The 21,060-nt window shown below is 38.4% G+C and overlaps 1 long non-coding RNA gene across 1 annotated transcript in view; it reads left to right on the forward strand.

Annotated features, from left to right (window-relative positions):
* The window catches only part of LOC134735955 (uncharacterized), a 266,987-nt gene extending 246,283 nt beyond the window's left edge, over positions 1 to 20,704 (forward strand). The window contains exon 2 of the long non-coding RNA XR_010119560.1: positions 20,386 to 20,704. This is a non-coding gene — a long non-coding RNA (uncharacterized lncRNA). The remainder of the gene's footprint in view (positions 1 to 20,385) is intronic.
* The last annotated feature ends 356 nt before the right edge of the window (positions 20,705 to 21,060 follow it).

Consider the following 21,060-nt stretch of genomic DNA (forward strand, 5'->3'; position numbering starts at 1 on the left):
TTTATTTCTCCTTCACTTATTAAGCTTAGTTTGGCAGGATAGGAAATTCTGGGTTGAAAATTCTTTTCTTTAAGAATGTTGAATATCGGCCCCCACTCTCTTCTGGCTTGTAGAGTTTCTGCTGAGAGATCAGCTGTTAGTCTGATGGGCTTCCCTTTGTGAGTAACCCGACCTTTCTCTCTGGCTGCCCTTAACATTTTTTCCTTCATTTCAACTTTGGTGAATCTGACAATTATGTGTCTTGGAGTTGCCCTTCTCGAGGAGTACCTTTGTGGCGTTCTCTGTATTTCCTGAATCTGAATGCTGGCCTGCCTTGCTAGATTGGGGAAGTTCTCCTGGATAATATCTTGCAGAGTGTTTTCCAACTTGGTTCCATTCTCCCCATCATTTTCAGGTACACCAATCAGACGTAGGTTTGGTCTTTTCACATAGTCCCAGATTTCTTGGAGGCTTTGTTCATTTCTTTTTATTCTTTTTTCTCTAAACTTCCCTTCTCTCTTCATTTCATTCATTTCATCTTCTATCAGCGATACCCTTTCTTCCAGTCGATCGCATCTGCTACTGAGGCTTCTGCATTCTTCGCGTAGTTCTCGAAACTTGGCTTTCAGCTCCATCATCTCCTTTAAGCCCTTCTCTCCATTGGTTATTCTAGTTATCCATTCTTCTAATTTTTTTTCAAAGTTTTTAACTTCTTTGCCATTGTTTTGAATTTCCTCTCGTAGCTCAGAGTAGCTTGATCGTCTGAAGCCTTCTTCTCTCAACTCATCAAAGTCATCCTCCATCCAGCTTTGTTCCGTTGCTGGTGAGGAACTGCGTTCCTTTGGAGGAGGAGAGGTGCTCTGTTTTTTAGAGTTTCCAGTTTTTTTGGTCTGTTTTTTCCCCATCTTTGTGGTTTTGTCTACTTTTTGTCTTCGATGATGGTGATGTACAGATGGGTTTTTGGTGTGGATGTCCTTTCTGTTTGTTAATTTTCCTTCTACCAGACAAGACCCTCAGCTGCAGATCTGTTGGAGTTTACTAGAGGTCCACTCCAGACCCTGTTTGGCTGGGTGTCAGCACCGGTGGCTGCAGAACAGCGGATTTTCGTGAGACCACAAATTCAGCTGTCTGATAGTTCCTCTGAAAGTTTTGTCTCAGAGGAGTACCCGGTTGAATGAGGTGTCAGTCTGTCCCTACTGGGGGGGTGCCTCCCAGTTAGGCTGCTCAGGGGTGAGGGACCCACTTTAGGAGCAGTCTGTCCATTCTCAGATCTCCAGCTGCGTGCTGGGAGAACCACTACTCTCATCAAAGCTGTCAGTCAGACAGGGACATTTAAGGCTGTGGAGGTTCTCGCTGAGTTTTTGGTTGTCTGTGCCTTGCCCCCAGAGGTGGAGCCTACAGAGGCAGGCGGGCCTCCTTGAGCTGTGGTGGGCTCCACCCAGTTCGAGCTTCCTGGCTGCTTTGTTTACCTAAGCAAGCCTGGGCAATGGCGGGCTCCCCTCCCCCAGCCTCGTTGCCGCCTTGCAGCGTGATCTCAGACTGCTGTGCTAGCAATCAGCAAGACTCTGTGGGCATAGGACCCTCCGAGCCAGGTGCGGGACACAATCTCCTAGTGTGCCGTATTCCAGGCCCGTTGGAAAAGCGCAGTATTAGGACGGGACTGACCCGATATTCCAGGTGCCATCTGTTTCCCCTTTCTTTGACTAGGAAAGGGAACTCCCTGACCCCTTGCGCTTCCCGAGTGAGGCAATGCCTCGCCCTGCTTCGGCTCGCGCACAGTGCGCTTCACCGACTGTCCTGAACCCACTGTTAGGCACTACCTAGTGAGATGAAACCGGTACCTCAAGCAGAAATGCAGAAATCACCCGTCTTCTGTGTCGCTGGGGCTGGGAGCTGGAGACCGGAGCTGTTCCTATTCGGCCATCTAGGCTCCACCGATTCATTAATTTTTTGAAGGGTTTTTCGTGTCTCTATTTCCTTCAGTTCTGCTCTGATTTTAGTTATTTCTAGCCTTCTGCTAGCTTTTGAATGTGTTTGCTCTTGCTCTTCTAGTTCTTTTAATTGTGTTGTTAGGGTGTCAATTTTGGATCTTTCCTGCTTTCTCTTGTGGGCATTTAGTGCTATAAATTTCCCTCTACACACTGCTTTGAATGTGTCCCAGAGATTCTGGTATGTTGTGTCTTTGTTCTCCTTGGTTTCAAAGAACATCTTTATTTCTGCCTTCATTTCATTATGTACCCAGTAGTAATTCAGGAGCAGGTTGTTCAGTTTCCATGTACTTGAGCAGTTTTGAGTGAGTTTCTTAATCCTGAGTTTTAGTTTGATTGCACTGTGGTCTGAGAGGCAGTTTTTTATAATTTCTGTTATTTTACATTTGCTGAAGAGAGCTTTACTTCCAACTATGTAGTCAATTTTGGAATAGGTGTGGTGTGGTGCTGAAAAAAATGTATTCTGTTGACTTGGGGTGGAGAGTTCTGTAGATGTCTTTTAGGTCCTCTTTGTGCAGAGCTGAGTTCAATTCCTGGATATCCTTGTTAACTTTCTGTCTCGTTGACCTGTCTAATGTTGACAGTGGGGTGTTAAAATCTCCCATTATTATTGTGTGGGAGTTTAAGTCCCTTTGTTGGTCACTCAGGACTTGCTTTATGAATCTGGGTGCTCCTGTGTTTGGTGCATATATATTTACGATAGTTAGCTATTCTTGTTGAATTGATCCCTTTACCATTATGTAATGGCCTTCTTTGTCTCTTTTGATCTTTGTTGGTTTAAAGTCTATTTTATCAGAGACTAGGATTGCAACCCCTGCCTTTTTTTGTTTTCCATTTGCTTGATAGATCTTCCTCCATCCCTTTATTTTGAGTCTGTTTGTGTCTCTGCACGTGAGATGGGGTTCCTGAATACAGCACACTGATGGGTCTTGACTCCTTATCCAGTTTGCCAGGCTGTGTCTTTTAATTGGAGCATTTATCTCATTTACATTTAAAGTTAATATTGTTATGTATGAATTTGGTCCTGTCATTATGATGTTAGTTGGTTATTTTGCTCATTGGTTGATGCAGTTTCTTCCTAGCCTCGATGGTCTTTACAATTTGGCAAGTTTTTGCAGTGGCTGGTACCGGTTGTTCCTTTCCATGTTTAGTGCTTCCTTCAGGAGCTCTTTTAGGGCAGGCCTGGTGGTGACAAAATCACTCAGCATTTGCTTGTCTGTAAAGTATTTTATTTCTCCTTCACTTATGAAGCTTAGTTTGGCTGGATATGAAATTCTGGGTTGAAAGTTCTTTTCTTAAGAATGTTGAATATCGGCCCCCACTCTCTTCTGGCTTGTAGAGTTTCTGCCAAGAGATACACTGCTAATCTCATGGGCTGCCCTTTGTGGATAACCCGACCTTTCCCTCTGGCTGCCTTTAACATTTTTTCCTTCATTTCAGCTTTGGTGAATCTGACAATTATGTGTCTTGGAGTTGCTTTTCTCGAGGAGTATCTTTGTGGCATTCTCTGTATTTCCTGAATCTGAATGTTGGCCTGCCTTGCTAGATTGGGGAAGTTCTCCTGGATAATATCTTGCAGAGTGTTTTCCAACTTGGTTCCTTTCTCCTGGTCATTTTCAGGTATACCAAACAGATGTAGGTTTGGTCTTTTCACATAGTCCCCAATTTCTTGGAGGCTTTGTTCTTTTCTTTTTATTCTTTTTTCTCTCATCTTCCCTTCTCACTTCATTTCATTCATTTCATCTTCCATCAGTGATACCCTTTCTTCCAGTTGATCGCATTGGCTACCAAGTCTTCTGCAATCTTCGCGTAGTTCTCGATACTTGGCTTTTTGCTCCATCAGCTCCTTTAAGCCCTTCTCTCCATTGGTTATTCTAGTTATCCATTTGTCTAATTTTTTTTCAAAATTTATTACTTCTTTGCTATTGTTTTGAATATTTTCCTGTAGCTCCTAGTAGTTTGATATTCTGAAGCCTTCTTCTCTCAACTCATCAAAGTCATTCTCTGTCCAGCTTTGTTCCATTGCTGATTAGGAACTGTCTTCCTTTGGGGGAGGAGTGATGCTCTGATTTTTAGAGTTTCCAGTTTTTCTGCTCTGTTTTTTTGCCATCTTTGTGGTTTTATCTACTTTTGGTCTTTGATGATGGTGATGTACAGATGGGTTTTTGGTGTGGATGTCCTTTCTGTTTGTTAGTTTTCCTTCTACCAGACAGGATTCTCAGCTGCAGGTCTGTTGGAGTTTTCTCGAGGTCCACTCCAGACCCTGTTTGGCTGGGTGTCAGCAGCGGTGGCTGCAGAACAGCAGATTATCGTGAGACCACAAATTCAGCTGTCTGATGGTTCCTCTGGAAGTTTTGTCTCAGAGGAGTACCTGGCTGAGTGAGGTGTCAGTCTGTCCCTACTGGTGGGTGCCTTCCAGTTAGGCTGCTCAGGGGTCAAGGACCCACTTTAGGTGGCAGTCTGTCCATTCTCAGATATCCAGCTGCATGCTGGGAGAACCACTACTCTCTTCAAAGCTGTCAGTCAGACAGGGACATTAAAGTCGTCAGAGGTTCCTGCTGAGTTTTTGTTTGTCTGTGTCCTGCCCCCAGAGGTGGAGCCTACAGAGGCAGGCAGGCCTCTTTGAGCTGTGGTGGGCTCCACCCAGTTCGAGGTTCCTGGCTGCTTTGTTTACCTAAGCAAGCCTGGGCAATGGTGGACACCCCTCCCCCAGCCTCGCTGCCACCTTGCAGTTTGATCTCACACTCCTGTGCTAGCAATCAGCGAGACTCCGTGGGCATAGGACCCTCCAAGCCAGGTGTGGGACACAATCTCCTGGTGTGCCGTTTTCCAGGCCAATTGGAAAAGTGCAGTATTAGGGTGGGACTGACCCGATTTTCCAGGTGCTGTCTGTTACCCCTTTCTTTGACTAGGAAAGGGAGCTCCCTGACCCCTTGTGCTCCCCGAGTGAGGCAATGCCTAGCCCTGCTTCAGCTCATGCACAGTGCACTGCACCAACTGTCCTGCACCCAATGTTTGGCCCTCCCTAGTGAGATGAACCCGGTACCTCAAATGGAAATGCAGAAATCACCCATCTTCTGTGTTGCTCGGGCTGTGAGCTGTAGACCTGAGCTGTTCCTATTCGGCTATCTTGGCTCCTCAATAATAACATTTAATGTAAATGAACTAAACTCTCTAATTAAAACCCAGAGAGAGGCTCAATGGATAAAAAATCAGGACCTAGTGATTTTTTACCTACAAGAAACACATTTCATCTATAAAGAAACATATACAACAAAAATGAAGGGATGGAAAATTATATTGCATGCCAATGGAAACATAAAGAAACCACCAGTATCTATACTTTTATCAGACAAAGTAGATTTCAAGACCAAAACAATAAGAAGAGAGAACAAGGTCAATATACAATGACAAAGGGGTCAACTGAGCAAGAGAATATAACAGTTGTAAATATATATGCGTGCAACACTGGAGCACTCAGATATATAAAGCAATTATCATTAGAGCTAAAAAAAGAGATAGACCTCAATACAATTAGAGCTGGAGACTCCTGTACCCCTTTTTCTGTATTAGACAGATGTTCCAGACAGAAAATCAACAAAGAATCATCAAACTTAATCTGCACTATAGATCACATAAATCTAATAAATAATTACAGAACATTTCATCCAATGGCTGTAGAATAAATTTTTTTTCCTTAGCACAAGTATCATTCTCAAAGAAACATCATATTTTAGTTAACAAAATGAGTCTTAAAACACTCAAAAAATTGAAATAATATCAAGCATCTTCTCTGAACATAATGGAATAGAACTAGAAATTAATAAGAAGAATTTTGGAAACTATACAAACACATGAAAATTAAATGTATCCTCCTCAATGACCAGTGAATCAACAAAGAAATAAAGAAGAAAATTAAAACATTTCTTGAAACAAGTGAAGACCCAGTATACCAAAACCTATGGGATACAGCAAAACCAGTATGAAGAAGGAAGTTCATAGCTATAACTACCTATGTCAAAAGACAAGATAAACTTTTAACTAAGCAATCTAATGATGCATCTTAAAGAACTAGAATAGCAAGAGCAAACCAAACCCAAAATTAGTAGAAGAGATACTACAGATAACGAAAGAAATAAATGAATTTGAGAAAAAGAAAATAATACAAAGGATCAACTACACAAAAATTGGTTTTTTGAAAAGTTAAACAAAACTGACAATCCTTTAGTCAGACTAAGAAAAACAAAAAGGAAATCCAAATAAATAAAATCAGAGATGAAAAAGGAGATGTTATAAATGATACTACAGAAATTCAAAGGATAATTAGTGACCACTATGGGCAACTATATGCCAATAAATTGGAAAATCTAAATGAAATGGATAAATTGCTAGAAACATACAGCCTACCAACAATGAACCACAAGGAAATTTGAAACCTGAACAGACCAAAAACAAGTAATGAGATTGAAGCTGTAGTTGAAATTGTCTCAGCTAAGAAAGGTCTGGGAACTGATACATTCACTGCTAAATTTTATCAGACATTTAAAGAAGAACTAATACCACTCCTACTCAAACGATTTCAAAAACTAGAAGATGAGGGAGTACTTCCAAACTTATTCCATGAGGCCAGTATTAACCAAAACCAGACAGAGACACCAAAGAAAGAAAACTACAGGCCAGTATCACTGATAAGTATTGATGCAAAAATTCTCTAGAAAATAGTAGCAGAAAGAATTCAACAATACATTAAAAAGATCTTTCATCATAACCAACTGGGATTTATCCCAGAGATTCAAGGATGGTTCATAATATGCAAATTAATCAATTTGATGCATCATATCAACAGAATGAATGGCAAAAATTATTCCTTCTTGTATTGAAATAATCATTCTTGATCATTTCAATTGATGCTGAAAACGCATTAAAAAAATTCAACATAACTTTATGTTAAAAATTATTTAAAAACTGGGTACCAATAGAATATACCTCAGACTAATAAAAGCCGTAAATGACAGACCCACAGCTAGTATTGTACTGAACTGGAAAAATTTAAAGCCTTTGCCTAAGATCTGGACCACAAAAAGGATGCCCATTGTCACCACTGTTATTTCACGTAGTATGGGAAGACCTAACTAAAGTTATCAGACAAGAGAAGGAAATAGAGGGCATACAAGTTGGAAAGGCAGAAGACAAATTATTCTTGTCTGCAGATGATATGATTTTATATTTGGTAAATTCCAAAGATTCCACAAAAACTCTAAGAAGTTAAACAAATTCAGTAAAATTGCAGGATAAAAAGTCAACATGCAAAAATCAGTAGCATATCTTAATGCCAAGAGCAAACCATCTGAAATAAGAATCAAGAAAGTAATTCCATTTACAATAGCTAAAATTAAAGAAAATATCTAGAAATTAATTTAACCAAAGAAATAAAATATCTTATCAATGAAAACTATAAAACATTGATGCAATAAATTGTAGAAGACAACAATAAGCTGGAAAGATATTCCATGCTCATGTATTGGAAAAATAAATATTAATAAATACTACCAAAAGCAATCTACAGGTTCAATGCAATCTCGATCAAAACACTAATGGCACTCTTTAGAGAAATAGAAAACACAATCCTAAAATTTATTTGGTACCACAAAATACCTAAAATAGCCAAAGCTATCCTAATGAAAAACAGCAAAACTGAAGGAATCATAATACCTGACTACAAATTATGCAAAATCTCTACTAACCAAAACAGCACAGTAATGGCATGAAAAGACACATAGACCAGTGGAACAGAATGCAAAACCCAGAAAAAAATCCACACACCTACAGTGAAGTCATTTTTGACAAAGGTGCCAATAACATACATTGGGGAATGGACAGTCTCTTCAATAAATGGTGCTGGGAAAACTGGATATCCATATGCAAAAGAATGAAACCAGACCCCTTTCTCTCACCATACACAAAAGTAAAATCAAAATGGATTAAAGACTTGAATCAAACATCTTAAAGTATGAAACTACCACAAGAAAACTTTGGGGAAAATCTCCAGGACATTGGCCTGGGCAAAAATTTCTTAAGCAGTACTCCACAACCACAGGTAACAAAAGCAAAAATGGACAAATGGGATCACATGAAGTTAGAAAGCTCTGCACAACAAAGGATACAATCAACAAAGTGAAGAAATGACCCACAGAGTGGGAGAAAATCTTTGCAAACTACCTTTCTGACAAGGGTTTGAGAACCAGAATGTATAAGGAGCTCTAACAACTCTTTAGGGAAAAATCTTATAATCCAATTAAAGAAAGAGCAAACAAATTAAAAAGACATTTCTCCAAAGAATACATACAAGTGGCAAACAGGCATTTGAAAAGGTGCTCAACATCACTAATCATCAGAGAAACACAAATCAAAACTACAATGAAATATCATGTCACTCCAGTTAAAATGGCTTTTATCCAAAACGCAGACAATAACAAATGTTGGCAAAGATGCAGAGAAAAGGGAACACTTGTACATTTTGGGTGGGGTTGTAAGTTAGTACAACCACTATGGAGAACATTTTGGAGGTTCCTCAAAAAATAAAAATAGAGTTGCCATATGATCCAGCAATGCTACTGCTGGATATATAACCAAAAGAAAGCATTATATCTAAGAGATATCTGCACTCTCATATTTATTGCACCACTATCAACAATAGCTGATACTTGGAAGCAATTGAAGTGTTCATCAACAAATGAGTGGATAAAGAAAAGATATATATACACAATTGAGTATTATTTAGCCATAAAAAAGATTGAAATTCTGTCATTTGCAACAACATGAATGGAATTGGAGGCTATTATGCTAAGTGAAACAAGCCAAGCACGAAACCACAAACTTCACATGTTCAGGCTTACGTATGGGGACTAAAAATTGAACCAATTGAACTCATGGAGATAGAGAGTAGAAGGATGTTTACCAGAGGTTGGAAAGGGTAATTTAGTGGTGTGGGGAAGTGGGGATGCTTAATTGGTCCAAAAAAAATTGAAAGAATGTATTAGACCTACTACTTGCTAGCACAAGAGAGTGACTATAATAAAAATAGTTTAATTATACATTTTAAAATAACTAGAAGAGTATAACTGGATTGTTTGCAACACAAAGGAAAAATGCTTTATGCCGTAGATAGCTTATTTACCCTGATGTGATTCTTGTGCGTTGCATCCTTGTATTAAAATGTCTTCTCTAACTCAGGGTGGGGAGGTGTTCCTAGATGGCCAAATAGGAACAGCTCCAGGCTGCAGCTCCCAGCATAATCAAAGCAGAAGGTGGGTGATTTCTGCATTTCCAACTGAGGTACATGGTTCTTCTCATTGGGACTGGTTGGACAGTGGGTACAGCCCACAGAGGGTGAGCTGAAGCAGGGCAGGTCATCGCCTCTCCCAGGAAGTGAAAGGGGATGGGGGGATATCCCTTTCCTACCCAAAGGAAGTCATGGTAGACTACCTGGAAAAACGGGACACTCCCACCCAAATACTGCACTTTTCCCAAGGTCTTAGCAACTGGCAGACAAGGAGATTCCCGTGCCTGGCTTGGCGAGTCCCAGACCCACAGAGCCTTGCTCACTTCTAGTGCAGTAGTCTGAGATTGAATTGCGAGGTGGCAGCCTGACTGGGGGAGGGGCGTCCACAATTGCTGATGCTTAAGTAGGTAAATAAAGTGGCCTGGATGCTGGAACTGGGCAGAGCCCACTGCAGCTCAACAAGGCCTACTGCCTCTAGACTCTACTTCTGTGGGCAGGACATAGCTGAACAAAAAGCAGCAGACAACTTCTGCAGACTTAAATGGCCCTGTCTGGCAGCTCTGAAGATAGCAGTGGTTCTCCCAGCATGGTGTTTGAGCTTTGAGAACTGACAGACTGCCTCCTCAAGTGGGTCCCTGACCCCCATGTAACCTAACTAGGAGACACCTCTCAGTGAGGGCTGACAGACACCTCATATAGGCGGCTACCCCTTCTGGATAAAGCTTCCAGAGGAAGGATCAGACAGCAATATTTGCTGTTCTGCAATATTTGCTGTTCTTCAGCCTCTGCTGGTGATACCCAGGCAAACAGGGTCTGGAGTGGACGTCCAGCAAACTCCAACGGACCTGCAGCTGAGGGACCTGACTGTTACAAAGAAAATTAACAAACAGAAAGGAATACCATCAACATCAACAAAAAGGTCATCTACATCAAAACCCCATCTTTAAGTCACCAACATCAAAGACTAAAGGTAGATAAAACCACAAAGATGAGGAGAAACCAGAGCAGAAAAGCTGAAAATTCTAAAAATCAGAGCACCTCTTCTACTCCAAAGGATCACAGCTCCTCAACAGCAACAGAACAAAGCTGGATGGAGTATGACTTTGACAAATTGACAGACGTAGGCTTCAGCAGGTCAGTAATAACAAACTTTTCCAAACTAAAGGAGGATGTTCAAACCCATCACAAGGAAGCTAATACCCTTGAAAAAAGATTAGACGAATGGCTAACTAGAGTAACTAGTGTAGAGAAGACTGTAAATGACCTGATGGAGCTGAAAACCGTAGTATGAGAACTTCGTGACACTTGCACAAGCTTCAATACCCGATTCGATGAAGTGGAAGAAAGGGTATCAGTGATTGAAGATCAAATTAATGAAATAAAGCCTGGAGACAAGGTTACAGAAAAAAGTAGAAAGAAACAAAGTGTCCAAGAAATGTGGGACTATGTAAAAAGACCAAATCTGCGTTTGATTGGTGTACCTGAAAGTGATGGGGAGAATGGAATCAAGTTGGAAAAGACTCTTCAAGATATTATCCAGGAGAATTTCCCCAACCTAGCAAGGCAGGCCAACATTCAAATTCAGGAAACAGAGAGAACACCACAAAGATACTCCTTGAAAAGAGCAATCCCAAGACACATAATTGTCAGATTCACAAGGGTCGAAATGGAGGAAAAAGTGTTGAGGGCAGCCAGAGAGAAAGGTCGAGTTACCCACAAAGGAAAACCCATCAGACTAACAGTGGATCTCCTGGCAGAAACCCTACAAGCCAGAAGAGAGTGGGGGCCAACATTCAACGTTCTTGTAGAAAAGAATTTTCAATCCAGAATTTCACATCCAGGTAATCTTCATAAGTGAAGGAGAAATAAAATTCTTTACAGACAAGCAAATGCTGAGAGATTTTGTCACCACCAGGACTGCCTTCAACAGCTCCTAAAGCAAGCATGAAACATGGAAAGAAACAACCGATACCAGCCACTGCAAAGACATGCCAAATTGTAAAGACCATCGATGCTATGAAGAAATGGTATCAATTAATGGGCAAAATAACCAACTAACATCATAATGACAGGATAAAATTCACACAGAAAAATATTAACCTTAAATGTAAATGGGCTAAATGCCCCAATTAAAAGACACAGACTGGCAAACTGAATAAAGAGTCAAGACCCATCAGTGCGCTGTATTCAGGAAACCCATCTCATGTGCAAAGATGCACAGAGGCTCAAAATAAAGGGATGGAAGAAGATTTACCAAGCAAATGGAAAGCAAAAAATAAAATAAAAAAATAGGGGTTGCAATCCTAGTCTCTGATAAAACACACTTTAAACCAACAAAGATCAAAAGAGACAAAGAAGGCCATTAGATAATGGTAAAGGAATCAATTCAACAAGAAGAGCTAACTATCCTAAAGATATATGCACCCAATACAGGAGCATCCAGATTCATAAAGCAAGTCCTTAAAGACCTACAAAGAGATTTAGACTCCTACACAATAATAATGGGAGACTTTAACACCCCACTGTCAATATTGCACAGATCAACAAGACAGAAGGTTAACAAGTATAGCCAAGACTTGAACTCAGCTCTGCACCAAGCAGACCTAATAGACAGCTACAGAACTCTCCACCCCAAATCAACAGAATATACAATCTTCTCAGCACCACATCACACTTACTCTAAAATTGACCACATAATTGGAAGTAAAGCACTCCTCAGCAAAGGTAAAATAAAAAAATCACAGCAGCCAGGCGCGGTGGCTTAGGCCTGTAATCCCAGCACTTTGGGAGGCCGAGGCGAGCGGATCACGAGGTCAGGAGATCGAGACCATCCTGGCTAACACGGTGAAACCCTGTCTCTACTAAAAATACAAAAAATTAGCCAGGCAAGGTGGGGGGCGCCTGTAGTCCCAGCTACGCAGGAGGCTGAGGCAGGAGAATGGCGTGAACCCCGGGAGTCGGAGCCTGCAGTGAGCCGAGATCACGCCACTGCACTCCAGCCTGGGTGAAAGAGAGAGACTCTTTCTCAAAAAAAAAAAAAAAAGAAAGAAATCACAACAAACTCTCTCTCAGACCACAGTGCAATCAAATTAGAACTTAGGATTAAGAAACTTACTCAAAACTGCACAACTACATGGAAACTGAACAACTTGCTCCTGAATGGCTACTGGGTAGTAACGAAATGAAGGCAGAAATAAAGATGTTCTTTGAAACCAATGAGAACAAAGACACAACACACCACAATCTTGGGGACAGATTTAAAGCAGTGTGTAGAGGGAAATTTATAGCACTAAATATCCACAAGAGAAAACAGGAAAGATCTAAAATTGACACCCTAACATCACAATTAAAAGAACAAGAGAAGCAAGAGCAAACACATTCAAAAGCTAGCAGAAGGCAAGAAATAACTAAGATCAGAGCAGAACTGAAGGAGATAGAGATACAAAAAAACCCTTCCAAAAATCAATGAATCCAGGAGCTGGTTTTTTGAAAAGACCAACAAAATTGATAGACTGCTAGCAAGACTAATAAAAAGAAAAGGGAGATGAATCAAATAGATGCAATAAAAAATGATAAAGAGGATATCACCACTGATCCCACAGAAATACAAACTACCATCAGAAAATACTATAAACACTTCTATGCAAATAAACTAGAAAATCTAGAAGAAATGGATAAATTCCTGGACACATACACTTTCCTATGACTAAACCAGGAAGAAGGTGAATGCCTGAATAGACCAATAACAGGCTCTGAAAATGAGGCAATAATTAATAGCTTCCCAACCAAAAAAAGTCCAGGACCAGATGGATTCACAGCTGAATTCTACCAGAGGTACAAAGAGAGGCTGGTACCATTCCTTCTGAAACTACTCCAATAGATAGAAAAAGAGGGAATCCTCCCTAACTCATTTTATGAGGCCAACATCCTCCAGTACCAAAGCCTGGCAGAGACACAACAAAAAAAGAGAATTTTAGACCAATATCCCTGATAAACATTGATGCAAAAATCCTCAATAAAATACTGGCAAACCAAATCCAGCACCACATCAAAAAGCTTATCCACCATGATCAAGTGGGCTTCATCCCTGGGATGCAAGGCTGGTTCAACATATGCAAATCAATAAACATAATCCATCACATTAACAGAACCAATGACAAAAACCACATGATTATCTCAATAGATGCAGAAAAGGCCTTTGACAAAATTAACAGCCTTCCATGCTAAAAACTCTCAATAAAATAGGTAATGATGGGACATATCTCAAAATAATAAGAGCTATTTAGGACAAACCTACAGCAAATATCATACTGAATGGGCAAAAACTGGAAGCATTCCCTTAGAAAACTGGCACAAGCAAGGATGCCCTCTCACCGCAGTCCTATTCAACATAGTGTTGGAAGTTCTGGCCAGGGCAATCAGACAAGAGAAAGAAGTTAAGGGTATTCAATTAAGAAAAGAGGAAGTTAAATTGTCCCTGTTTGCAGATGACATGATTGTATATTTAGAAAAGCCCATCATCTCAGCCCAAAATCTCCTTTAGCTGATAAGCAACTTCAGCAAAGTCTCAGGATAGAAAATCAATGTGCAAAAATGACAAGCATTCCTATACACCATTAAGAGACATACAGAGAGCCAAATCATGAGTGAACTCCCTTTCATAATTGCTACAAAGAGAATAAAATATCCAGGAATCCAATTTACAAGGAATGTGAAGGACCTCTTCAAAGAGAACTACAAACCAATGCTCAATGAAATAAAAAGAGGACACAAACCAATGGAAGAATATTCCATGCTCATGGATAGGAAGAATCAATATCATGAAAATGACCATACTGCCCAAAGTAATTTACAGATTCAATGCCATCCCCCTCAAGCTACCAATCACAGAATTGGAAAAAACTACTTTAAAGTTCATATGAATCCAAAAAAGAGCCTGCATTGCCAAGACTATCCTAAGCCAAAAGAACAAAGCTGGAGACATCACGCTACCTGACTTCAAACTATACTACAAGGCTACAGTAACCAAAACAGCATGGTACTGGTACCAAAACAGAGTTATAGACCAAAGGAACAGAACAGAGGCCTCAGAAATAACACCACACATCTACCACCATCTTATCTTTGACAATCCTGACAAAAACAAGAAATGGGGAAAGGATTCCCTATTTAATAAATGGTGCTGGGAAAACTGGCTAGCCATATGTAGAAAGCTGAAACTGGATCCCTTCTTTACACCTTATAAAAAATTAATTCAAAATGGATTAAAGACTTAAATGTTAGACCTAAAACCATAAAAACCCTAGAAGAAAACCTAGGCAATACCATTCAGGAAATAGGCATGGGCAAGGACTTCATGTCTAAAACACCAAAAGAAATGACAACAAAATCCAAAATAGACAAATGGGATCTAACTAAACTAAAGAGCTTCTGCACAGCAAAAGAAACTACCATCAGAGTGAACAGGCATCCTACAGGATGGGAGAAAGTTTTTGCAATCTACCCATCTGAAAAAGGGCTAATATCTAGAATCTACAAAGAACTCAAACAAATTTACAAAAAAAACCAAACAACCCCATCAAAAAGTGGACAAAGGATATGAAGAGACATGTCTCAAAATAAGACATATATGCAGCCTACAGACACATGAAACAGTGCTCATCACTGTCCATCAGAGATGTGCAAATCAAAATCCCAATACCATGTCATGCCAGTTAGAATGGCAGTCATTAAAAAGTCAGGAAACAACAGATGCTTGAGAGGACGTTGAGAAATAAGAATGCTTTTACACTGTTGGTGGGAGTATAGATTAGTTCAATTATTGTGGAAGAGAGTGTGCCGATTTTTCAAGGATCTAGAACTAGAATTACCATTTGGCCCAGCAATTCTCTTATTTGGTATATACTCAAAGGATTATAAATCGTGCTTCTATAAAGACACATGCACACATGTTTATTTTGGCACTATTCACAATAGCAAAGACTTGGAACCAACCCAAGTGTCCATCAATGATAGATTAGATTTAGAAAATGTGGCACATATACACCATGGAATACTATGCAGCCATAAAAAAGGATGAGTTCATGTCCTTTGTAGGGACATGGATGAAGCTGGAAACCATCATTCTCAGCAAACTATCACAAGGACAAAAAACCAAACACCGCATGTTCTCACTCATAGATGGGAATTGAACAATGAGATCACTTGGACACAGGGCGTGGAACATCACACACCAGGGCCTGTTGGGAGGTCTGGGGCTGGGGGAGGGTTAGCATTATGAGAAATACCTAATGTAAATTATGTGTTGATGGGTGCAGCAAACCAATATGGCACATTTATACCTATGTACCAAACCTTCTCATTGTGCACATGTACCCTAGAAGTTAAAGTATTAAAAAAAGTCTCTTCTAACTCATAAACATATACACCTTGTATGTACTCACAAAAACTAAAACTTAAGAATTAAAAAAAGGTGAACCAATAAGGAGTCTAAAATATCTACAAAAAATTAAATATAAAACATATAAAAATATAAGCAAATATTTTTAAATTAAAAATAATATTAAATGGTATTGGGAAAATTGGACATTCACATGCAAAAAAAGTGAAATTGGGCCTTTATCTTAGATGACATACAAAAATTAACTTGCATGGAATAAAGAAAGCTTCCATAAAAATCCTAGAAGGAAACAATAGAGAAAATATCATTTACATTGGTCTTGGCAATGATTTTATGGATGTGAAACCAAAAACACAAGCAAAAAAAGCAAGTGAACTACATCAAACTAAAAAATCTCTGAGCAGCAAAGGAAACAATAAAAAAAATGAAAACTGTCTTATGGAATGGGAAAAAATATTTGCCAACCATATATCTGATAAATGTGTTAATAAATATATAAGGAATGCCTACAACTCAACAGCAAAAAATTAATAATATTCCACTTTAAAAAGGAAGAAAGGACCTGACTAGACATTTTTTTCCAAAGAAAACATACAAATAGTCAAAAGGTATATGAAAGGCACTCAGCATTATTAATCATTAGGGAAATGCAAATCAAAATCACTATAACATATCACATCACAAGTGTTAGGATGGCCATTATTTTTTAAAAAATAAAAGATGACACATGTTGGTTAGGATTGTGGAGAAAACTGTACAGTTTTAATGAGAGTGTAAATTGTTACAGACATTATGGAAAACAGTGTGATGTTTTCTCAAAAAATTAAAAATAAAGCTACCATATGATTTAGCAATCCCACTTCTAGTTATTTATCCAAAGAAATTGAAATCAGGATCTCAAAGAGTATTTGTATTTCAATGTTCATTGCAACATTATTTGCAATAGCCAAGACAAGAAAACAACCTAAATGTCCGTTGGCACATGAATGAATAAAGAAAATATGATACATACATACAGTGAAATATTATTCACTCTTTAAAAAGAAGTAAATTCTGCCATTTGTGACAACATGGATAGAGCTGGAGGATATGATGCTATGTTAAATAAGCCAGGCAAAGAAAAACAAACACTATATGATCACAATTATTTGAAGAATCTAAAACAGGCAAACTCATACACACAAAAACATGGTAGTTGTTAGGGTTTGGGGGGGGAAATGGGGAGATGATCATGAAAGGGTACAAAGTTTCAGTTATGCAAGGCAAATACATCCTGGAGATCTACCATACAGCATAGTGCTTATACTTATCAGTACTGTATTGTATAGTTACAATTTGATAAGAGAATAGTTCTTTTATTAAGTGATCTCACAAGAAAGAATTATTACAGTGAAGAAGACAGATGGAAACTTTGGGAGGTGATGGATATATCTATGGCCTTGATGGTTTCATGAATATATACTTATCCTCAGACTCATTTAGTTGTATACATTAAATATGTACAGTTTTTACATGTCAATCATACCTCAATAATGTGCAGCCATAAATTAAAATTACATTAATAGAGGCTCATCAAAAACCCAGTAGCCTAAATATGGCTGGCCCTAAGTCAGTTTTCAACAAATTCTTGTTTTCCTGGACTTAAATAAAATACATGAGTTATTTCATTTATCAAGTGGAACAGCATGGAGCCATGAAAACATTGGTCATTGAGATCTGTGGATGCCTTACCAATATTAAGAATTCAGGACTTTCTTGGGATTCGGGAAGTATGTCAACAGCTTCTCCCTCATTGCCGAGCCCATTAAGACTTGACTTGCAAGTATCTGAGCCTCCTAGAGAAAAGTATCCACTCCCAGAGAGTGAGTATGAAGAAGGCTGGTACTGTCCAATAGTCCTCCAGGTGAACTGTTGGAGTATTTATGAGAGAGAAGAGCTACAAACTGACTTTTGAGACCCTTCCTTTTTTTTTCACATTGCATAAGTCTTTTGATTTGTCTTTTTGGTTTGTTTGTTTGTTGGTTGGTTTTTTTGTTTGTTCTATTTTTTTTTTATTTTTGTGGGTACATTGTAGGTGTATATATTTATAAGGTACATGAAATATTTCACACAGGCATGCAATGTGAAAGAAGCATATCATGGAGAATGAGGTATCCATCCTCTCAAACATTTATCCTTTGAGTTACAAACAATCCAATTACACTCTTTTAGTTATTTCTACATGTACAATTAAGATATTGTGAACTATAGTCACCCTGTTGTGCTATCAAATAGTAGGGCTTATTTCTTCTTTCTAACCATTTTTTTGTACCATTAACCATACCCCCCCCCCCACTACCTGCACTCCATTATCCTCCCCAGCCTCTGGAAACTATCCTTCTACTCTCTGTGTCTATGAGTTTCATTGTTTTTATTTTTAGATCCCACAAATAAGTGAGAACATGTAATGTTTGTCTTTCTGTGCCTGGCTTATAACATAATGATCTCCAGTTCCATCCATATTGTTGCAAATGACTGAATATCCTTCTTTTTGTGACTGAATAATATTCCATTGTTTATATTTACTGCATTTTCTTTATCTGTTTATCTGTTGATGGGCTGTTAGGTCCCTTCCAAATCTTAGCTATGGTAAACAGTGCTGGAACAAACATAGGGGTTCAGATATCTCTTTGATACACTGATTTCATTTCTTTTGGGTATATAACCAGCAGTAGGATTGCTGGATCTTATGGTAGCTCTATTTTTAGATTTGGAGGAACCTCCAAACTGTTCTTCATAGTGGTTGTACTAATTTACACCCCCACCCAAAATGTACAAGTGTTCCCTTTTCTCTGCATCCTTGCCAACATTTGTTATTGTCTGTGTTTTGGATAAAAGCTATTTTTAACTGGAGTGGATGACATTTCATTGTAGTTTTGATTTGCATTTCTCTAATGATCAATGATGTTGAGCACATTTTCATATTCCTGTTTGGTATTTGTATGTCTTCTTTTGAGAAATGTCTATTTAAATGTTTTGATCTTTTTTATTGAATTATAAGATTTTTCCCTATATTGTTGTTTGAGCTCCATATACATTCTGGTTATTAAACCTTTGTCAGAAAGGTAGTTTGCAAAGATTTTCTCCCACTCTGTGGGTCATTTCTTCACTTTGTTGACTGTATCCTTTGCTGTGCAGAGGCTTTCTAACTTCATGTGATCCCATTTGTCCGTTTTTGCTTTGGTTACCTGTGCTTGTGGGATATTGCTCAAGAAATTTTTGCCGAGGCCAACGTCTTGGATATTTTCCCCAATGTTTTCTTGTAGTAGTTTCATACTTTAAGATGTTCGATTCAAGTCTTTAATCCATTTTGATTTTACTTTTGTATATGGTGAGAGAAAGGGGTCTGGTTTCATTCTTTTGCATATGGATATCCAGTTTTCCCAGCACCATTTATTGAAGAGACTGTCCATTCCCCAATGTATGTTATTGGCACCTTTGTCAAAAATGACTTCACTGTAGGTGTGTGGATTTTTTTCTGGGTTTGCTATTCTGTTCCACTGGTCTATGTGTCTTTTCATGCCAGTACCATGCTGTTTTGGTTACTATATATTTAACATAATTTGAAGTCAGGTAATGTGATACCTTCGGTTTTATTGTTTTTGGTTAGGATAGCTTTGTCTATTCTGCTTTTTTTTTATGGTTCCATATACATTTTGGAATAGTGTTTTCTAGTTCTGTGGGGAAGGTCTTTGGTATTTTAATAGGAATAGAGTTGAATCTCTAGATTGCTTTAGGTAGTGTGGACATTTTAACATAGTTAATTCTTCCAATTTTGAACATGGAATATTTTTCCAATTTTTAATGTTCTCTTAAATTTCTTTCATCAGTGTTTTATAGTTTTTATAATAGAGTTTTCCCACTTCTTTTGTTAAGTTAATTCCTAGATATATAATTTTACACGTGGCCATTGTAAATGGGATTACTTTTAAATATTTTTGAGACTGTTCACTGTTGGCATATAGAAATGCTACTGATTTTTGTATATTGATTTAGTATACTGCAACTTTACTGAATTTGTTTGTCAATTCTAATAGATTTTTGTGGAGTTTTTAGGCTTTTCCAAATATATGATCGTATCATCAGCAAACAAGAATAATTTGATTTCTTCCCTTACAATTTGGATATCCTTTATATTCTGCTCTTGTCTAATTGCTCTAGCTAGGACTTCCAGTACTAGGTATAAGAAGAGCATTGACAATGGGCCTCCTTGTTGTGTTACGGATCTTCGAGAAAAGGTTTTCACTGTTTTCTCATGGAGTATGATACTAGCCGTGGGTCTGTCATATATGGCTTTTATTATGTTGAGGTATGTTACTTGTTTCCCCAGTTTTTTCAGGGTTTTTTTTTTATCATGAAGGGATGTTGAATTTTATTAAATGCTTTTTCAACATCAGTTGAAATAATCATATGGTTTTTCTCCTTCATTTTTTTAAGTTCCTCTGTCAGACCTTCTGTTTTCCTATGGAAGTTCCAATGTAAGTTGCCCAGCAAAATACAAAGTCAAGCTTAATCCCCATAGTATGACGTTAAACTGTCTCTAGATAACAACAGTTTGATTCTAAATGGAGAGCACTGATCTGTTTCATTTTAAGGGTAACCTACCGCTTGGGGATGGGGTGGGGGGAGAGTATGTGTGACATGCTTTACTGAATCTGTGTTAATCACATCCTTCCCCATCTTTGTTCTAATTTTAGAAGCTGGACAGAGGAATCGAGCTGGAAAATGACCTACAGATATTACAGTTTTATTCTGTGGAAAACTGAGGTTGTCTATTAGTGTGATGGCAACAACCAACTAATAAAATTTAGAGACTAGACTGCTTGTCATGTCTGGGGTTCACTGGAAATAAATGATTCACTGGAACAATTCTCCTGTCAAAAAAAAATATGAGGTTTGTAACTTGCCCTGAGTATAACAAGGGATATATTTTAACAATGGATGTATTTTTTCTTAAGAAGCAACCATTTCTCAGCTTATACATAATAGCAATAATAAAGGCTTTGATCCTATTAATGATTTTCTTATTTGATCTTGATTTTTACAGTTCATCACTGCATTTCATTATGGGAAGATTTATATATTAAATAGAAACTAGCTAGCTTAATAAAATCTGAACACTGTTAATGTCTGTCATAATTCTCATTTTAATACATTTCTATCCTTCATTCTGTTGATATTATGTATCATATTGATTGATTTGCACACATTTCACCATCATTGCATCCCAGGGATTGCACTTGGTCATGATGAATGATCTTTCTACTGTATTGTTGAATTTGGTTTGCTCGTAGTTTGTTGAGGATTTTTGCATCAATATTCATTAGCGATATTGGTCTGTAATTTTTTTTAATGTGTCTTTGTCTGCTTTT

The sequence above is a fragment of the Symphalangus syndactylus genome, chromosome X (genome assembly GCF_028878055.3).
Source record: "Symphalangus syndactylus isolate Jambi chromosome X, NHGRI_mSymSyn1-v2.1_pri, whole genome shotgun sequence".
Classification (NCBI taxonomy): Eukaryota; Metazoa; Chordata; class Mammalia; order Primates; family Hylobatidae; genus Symphalangus; species Symphalangus syndactylus.